Genomic DNA, 7,450 nt, shown 5'->3' on the forward strand with positions numbered 1-7,450 from the left:
ATTATTTTGTCAGAGAATAATATGAACCATCTGATGATGATATAATACACCCTTGTAGCATGTGCCTGTGTCTCTGTTTTCAGTGTGAATCAGTGCTGTAGTGTATCTTGGTCGAGCTACAAACGCTAGTCCTAGCTGGCGGCTGATCCAACCCAACAACCTTGGTTTTGCTACTCTTGGTGCACAAACACACTGGTGCTTTGCAAAGGGGCAGAACAGCATCCCTGAGTCATGTGTGAGTGAAATGCCAGTCTTCATGGCCATTTTTGACTAGTTTATGTGAAAATGGAGTGAGAAATACTTCTTGCCCAAAATACTATTAATGAACAAATGGATAAGAAATGCAGGCATACTCACACATGCACTCTCACACTTTTTTGAAAAAGGTGCTTAAATTTAATTCCAAAGTAAAAAAAAAAATTTCCTGGCAAGACCAGAAACCTGACCACTCTGAGGCATAATTAATTACCACAGATTTTGACGTAACAGAAAATAATACTTTCTGCATAAAATTACAGTCTTTCTTCATAATTATACATGAACTTTCAAGAGTCTTGCACTCTCTTGAGCCAGCAAATGGTGGGACCTTGTGATAATAGGGTTCATCTATGGTTCAGCTTTACTGAGAACATTTTTAATATTGCACTTATTAAGAAGGCAAAATGAAGGAATCACTTGTGGATACTGGCAGGGAAAAGAGCTGTCCATAAGAAAAAATGCCCGTCAACAGCCCCATTCAGCACAAAATTATCTAAATCTAGACAATCTGTCCAAAAACTAATCTGTGCTTGACTAAAGTGTAATAATCCCCAGTGGTTCCAGCTGGTAACACCTCCCAGATGACAGCCCCTTAAGAAGATGCTACTCACCCAGGATTCAAACAGGTGTTGAGTTGATCTTGTCCTCAATCTTTTTAACAATTTGCTCCAAAGTGGAGAAGAGGAGTGCTATGCCATGGTGCTTTGCAGCATCTCTCCTGAGGTCCTCTCAGCATGGCAAGGACCAGCATGGGACAATGAAAAGAGGAGAATGGTGCTTGAGCCCAGGTCTTCTGCTAGACAGATGGAGACATTTGTCTTCACATTCATTTAACCAGCACTGAACTACCTGTGCTGCCAGAGGAAGGAAATAGGAATTAAGAATTCCCGCATTAAGGAATTAAGAATTCCTTAATTGTCTTAATACCCATGTCATGATTTAAAGAGTTTTGTGTTGATCACATTCAGACTCTGAGAACTTTTGCCACAAAGCACAAATGTCCTTAAAGGTCTGTACCCTGTGCTAATACCCTGCTCTTTGGGACATTTTCTTTATCTCTGGCACTGAACATGGTGTGAACAGCTGCAGGGGCTGTAATAGTGATTGTGGCCAGCTTTCCCTTTTGTGATTCTCTTTTTTTCATTATTGTTCAGTCTTGAATTACTGAGCTTTGTCCTAGCCTGAAAATTGCAAGTATTTCTCTTCTCTCCCTGACAGGCCTCAGACATAACAGCACAAAAGAATGCTCCAAGCCATCCTAATTTTAGAAGGCACTCATTTGCTGGACAGTTCCCCAGTGACCTGACATGGAGAGCAAAAAGGAGCTGGAAAAGGCACTTGCTGATGTTATGAAGCAGGCAGAAGCACTGAAGTGTTCCTTCTTGGTGCATTTAATGTACTGCTAGAGAGGACAGGATAGTGAAGCATATGCAAACACCAACGGCCAAAGTACCCCAGAGTGTGTCTTACAATTGCCTTGTCCTCATTACTGAGACTATGGGCAAAGGTAAACAATGTCAAAGGGCTTTTTTTGCCATTGAACTTAAATGTCAAACAATTTATTCCAGTAGAAGGAATTTTGATGGACAGACCCTTTGTTTTGGTGTTGGTTTTGCTTTATGTGCTATCAGATGTGTTTATGAACTGAAGATAGGGCTCATTGTCCTACCACCACGAAGAGACTCTCAGGGTTGGCCAGATATGGGTGGTTCCTACACCAAAATAAAAAAGGGGTTATCTGTGAGCTAGGTCTTGAAGAATGATAAGAACTTTGCCTCTAGACTGCAATTAAATACTTAGGAGCATAACCCTCTGACTAAGTGGTGTTGGCAGTAGCAGAGACTGTGTCTAGTTAGCAGTGATGGGTTCTTACTAAAACTGGTGTCTCGTGCTTTCATCCAGAAATCCAGAAAAAATGAGACCCTCTCTGAGTGTCTTTTATAGGCAGAATACTAAAACACATTGGTAACACAGTTATATGAAGGACAAATTAAAACAGTAAAACATCCTTTCCCTTTGGTAAAAGTATGTTAACTTAATTCTTGATGCACCAGCATAATTATACAGTAATCAGATTATTTTCTACTACACCATTTTCCTGTTCTCCAATCATTACTGTATCTGTAAATGCTTAGTAAATCAGACTTCAAGAAGAAGAATTTAACTAAAATCAGTCTGACCTGTGACTAACTATTGCAGAAGTCAATATGGAAGCAACAGAGGTGCCTGCAGGACCCTACCGTACCTGCGGGACATGTTCTGGGCAGTATCTTTCCACTGTCAGTGATTCCAGCCATCTAAAATGAAGAAAGCAACCCTCATTAACACCCACACAGTTCTACTGCTGTCTCCTTGGACATCCACAAATGTCCTTTGCTGGAAGAGCTCAAAGAATGTAGATTACATGGTTCCTGCAGTGCCACGTGTATGTGTGTCTATTTACATTGTTTGGCAAGAGAAGCTGGGATGACAAATTTTAGGATTCACTGTTCATACCTACCAGATCTGCAACACAACAGAGATTTAAGAATATACCAAACAATATGACCCACACTATCGAAGATGAAGTCACATATTAACTTTGTATTATACTTCTTGGAGAGCTGTTACTTGTCATGATTGTATTTATTCAGGTGCTCATTCTTCTCCATGAGAAGAGAAACAGTTGCATTATGTGGATGCCACAAGTGCTATAAACTGTAATTTGGTGAATTTTAAGCGTGTTCTTAAACATCTTGCCAGGTCAGGATTCTGACAAACATAGATTCAAATTTTAATGACAAGGTAAATCTCTTTGTGAATGAAGTGTAAAATGTGTGCATCTGCATGTGTGTGTCTTTGTGTGAAGAGGGGACTGGAAGTTCAGGAGCATGTTCACATTGCACAACAGAGATCAGCATAGACGTCCCTGAAGTACCACTGATGGCACTAGGTTCCAGACCCAGGAAGAGCATAGCTGTACCAGTATAGAGCCATGCTTAGGCTATCTAGCCATGCTACAATGTAAGACTATTTAGCCTGGATGTCCGACTGTGCTAAAGTAGCAATACTGCCTGCAAGTCAGTACAAAGTTCAAGCTCATTTGGAGGAGGTTTGCAGATCTTTACCATGACTCTACACTGGGTGGTGTGATGGCTTGGGTCAATTAGATGATATTTACTACAGCAAGAATGAATATGTCCTAACCAAGGGCGTCCATATTAGACCACAGAAAGAGAAGAGTAATCAGTAGAGACAAAATGAAACTATGGGACCCCTTGAAATCTCATCTGGAGCATTAAATAGTCCAATGGTCCAGAGGCAGGTATGATCAAGGCTAATGTAGTCACAAAAAGTAGATGACCTTAAACAGGGAGATGCACTGGAAGGACCTTAAACAGATGGAGATGCCCAAAAGAAAAGGACTTCCAAGAGATGTCCTAAATAAATTTTTTTTTTAAAGGAAAATAATTTAGAGCACAGGAGAAAAAGTCTTACTCTTGGAAAGAAGAGAAGACTTTGGCAACAAAAGCAGATATAATGACTGAAAGTCTAACTCACCATGTTGAAGAGATCAAACTTAGCAGCAGCAAAAGGAAAGGAGGAATAGAGAGGGCTGAATTCAGCATGAAATATGTTTTCAGGGGACAGAGAAAGATGCCTAATGAGAAAAGTAAGGCCAGAAAAGTTTGTCAAAGTTTCCACACCAAACAATTTGTTCAGCCAGCAGAACTGTAAATCAGAGACTATTTTATTTTTGGCACAGATATAAATGAAACCTTCTAGTCAGGAAAACATTTTTCATTGTGTGCTGTGTTAACCTCCCATTCGTAGAGACATGTTATATACAGGACTAAAAACCTGTCTAGAATGTTCTGTAAATCAGTCTAATTTTACCCATAATATCCTAGCAGCTTTATCAATATCTCATCTTCTGCAGCTTCTCTTCCTCATGTCTGTTTCCTACAGCACCATGCTCAAATGAGACAAGAGGTTCTGGCAGCTTTCCAGCAAATTAGGTCCATAAAAATATATTTTGCATGACTTAAAAATGGTTTGTACTGTCCCACTAAAAGCAGACATATAAATAGATGATTTAATCTGTTAAAGGGGCAGAAATAAGCTTCGACTTGTGAATTTACATCTGAATACAAAACACTTTCTTCAAAGAGCTAATTGTACCTCGAAAGACATATAGAATGAAAAGAGGCTCCTGTGAAACTGTTTTATTAGTGAATTCCAGAGCAGTATCAGGATAAGAATACCTAAAACAGGGCTCCAAGTACTTTGTTAAAAAGCACTTCAAAACTTCAATATGTTTATTATTTGTACCACACCACACCTCATAAAATAAACAGACAAGTCTTAATTTAAAACTTTTTTTATTGGAGTAGGTACAGTAGCTCTCATCCATGTAAATACATGCACATATTTTTCTCCAACATTACTACCCACTAGAGATGTTGTCATATTTTGACAAGCAAATCAGATTTGGGTTCAACTCCAAATTCCTTCGTATAGTCACAACCTTATCTTGTGCAATTCATGACCCCAACTCACAAGGACTTAAGCCTGGACTTTGGGCTGCTCATATCTGCCACACTAAACACAAGGTCTCAGTCTCCCTTGTAACCCATCTCAGGCATTTTCAGGAAGGTTGCAACACACCCCTTGACCTCAGATGTGCCACCTAGCAGTAGCTCAATCCCCTAGCAAGCCGTAATAGTGAACAGCCTCTTAAGGGGTTGCAGCCTGTGGTGCTTCCTCATCCCATCGCATGGTGTGCCAGATGCAGTCTCAACCCCATCCTCCTGTTCCAAAGGTCTTATGCAGTAGGAAATAGGAAACTTGAGATGCTTATGTGGTGAGGTGCTTATGGGAGTGGGGTTTCATTTCTGTTTCAGTACCTCACTGCTAATATCCGGACACTTCTTTCACCTTCCTCCCCACAGAGCATACACGGCACCCCTCTGAGGTTTCTGTGATGCCATTCAGCTCTCTCATATAGCTCCAGTGGCACAGAACCACTTCATCCAGAGAAATCCCAGCAGTACCCTGGAGGATTATCTGAAGGTAAGTTATATTGCCATAACTTACCCTGAACAGTCAACTTTGCAGCAAGGCCTGTCTCTGTTACTTTATTTTCCCAGGAGTGCAACTACTTCCCCAGTGCTGGCAGATATCACAATGCCTAAAAAGATGCCGTTATGTTGACCATAAAACCCAACCCAAACATAAACACAACATGAATGCCTTTTAATCAGCATAGTTTGCTCTGCTGGGAGGCCAGTTTTAGCAGTGAAAGAAAATGCCTGCTAGTACCATAAAGACTTCTGCAGACCTGAGGTATTTAAAGGGAACTTTGCCTTGGAAGATGGGGAATGCCTTGCCATGCTGAAGAAGGCCTGTCAGGAGGCACCAGACATAGATCAGAAAACGACAGACCCTGAGTGCAGAAATGCTTTTTGTTTAAATCTGAAGTAGCTGAGAGAAGTAATGACAGATACAAAAAGGCACTGGTTTCCTTCCATTCAAGGAGATTATTTTAGCCCTTCTGATGCTTTCAGAGTACCTGCAATGGTTACCTTTTCCAAAATACACCAAGACCAACCTCCAAGCTGCTAGGTGGTATTGCAATACAAACCACATCTTCTTTTACATGGATGTGCTGTTTGCCAGTGTATCCTCTCCCTCTTCAAGCAGAAGCTGCATGATCAGCCTGAACAGTTGCAGGGACTGATTCACACAGCTACTTTCAGGCCTTCCTGGACCCTTGTCATTATCTAAAGAAGAAAATGTCTTCAAAACTGAAATTTTCAGTTCTTTTCAGCTCTTGGAAATGGTTAAATGGGTTAAAACAGCCTGGATAGGAAAAAAAAAAAAAAAAAAAAAAGATTCATTGTGCAACAACTCCTGTCTCTTAGATTACACAAGGTGAGAAAAAGCATCGTGTTTACAGTTGCTGGTTGGAAGAGGGCTGGTTTTATTATTGGTGGCTTACCCCATTTGTCTTTTTTAAATCAACTTCATTGCCAAGAGCTTGAGCTAGAAATTTTCTACTAAGTTTCTAGGGCAAGTAACCGTAGAAGAGGTGAGTGACAGCAAAACCTAGCAAAGCTTGAGAGCTGTTTTGAAGTGGGAGTCACCTTCCCAGCCAGGTCTCACTGGGGCGGTGGAATGCTCCTCTGCCCTGGCAAGGGCTCATGTCTGGGGCTGAGTGCACATGGACAGCTCATTACTGCCATTTGGATCTCACATCACTCTGGGTAGAAGGTATAAAGCTCCAGAAGAGAGCGGCAACCTTGAGGTCTGGTTGGTACAGACCCTTGTTTCACTTTTGTGAGATGGAAGAGTTGATCACTGAACACTTGTGAGCTACTGTGAAAATCTGATGATCAGTCTTGATGTTCTGTGAAACTTGGAATGAGGCATAGACCAAAAATGTGTGTTAAAACCCATAATCCAGATGACCTACTTAAGGCTTTTCAAGTTCTTATGTTGATTTTTGTCATGTGGAAATGGTGCAGTACTGAATTAGCTAAGACTGCTTCTCTAGGATGTTATGGATAAGTTGGGGGTTGTTTTGTGTAAAAAACAAAACAGTGTTTACTACAGTCAGATTAAAACAAGAGTGAAATTCAGATTTGTTGTTGGTCCAGATGAGTATTTTACTTTCAATTTTAATTTAACTGTCTAAACAAGGCAAAGTTTGTGCCCCTAAGGGTTTACAGTACAAAACCAGATTGCATTATGAAAGGAAACAGAGTATTGGAAAGACAACGGCAATGCAGTTAAAGAAATGGTATTACATGGTCAGCCATGATGCATCATTTATTCTATTTCACTCCTATGTTCTCTCATTTCTCCTTTTTCTTCTACTCAGTCCATGTGACTTGTAATTATTTACTGATATACAGCTATGGAGTTGCTTAGCACATCTGAAAAATATCCTCATGTCCACGTCACAGTTGAAAAAAATTGTCAAAGATATTTCTTTGATACTAAAGACTTTTTTCCAAATAAGTTTATTTTGGTTTTCTGTCTTTGTGGTAATAAGGAGGATGAAAAGATGAGCATACATTTCTCCCAAATGTCAATGTAGCAGCTGAACATTACAGAATCACAGTATGGCTGAGACAGAAAGCAACCTCTGCAGATCATCTAGTCCAACTTCTTCTCAGAGTAGGGTCACCTAGAGCAGGTTTCTCAGGGA

This window comes from Strix uralensis, chromosome Z (assembly GCF_047716275.1).
Source record: "Strix uralensis isolate ZFMK-TIS-50842 chromosome Z, bStrUra1, whole genome shotgun sequence".
NCBI classification, from domain to species: Eukaryota; Metazoa; Chordata; class Aves; order Strigiformes; family Strigidae; genus Strix; species Strix uralensis.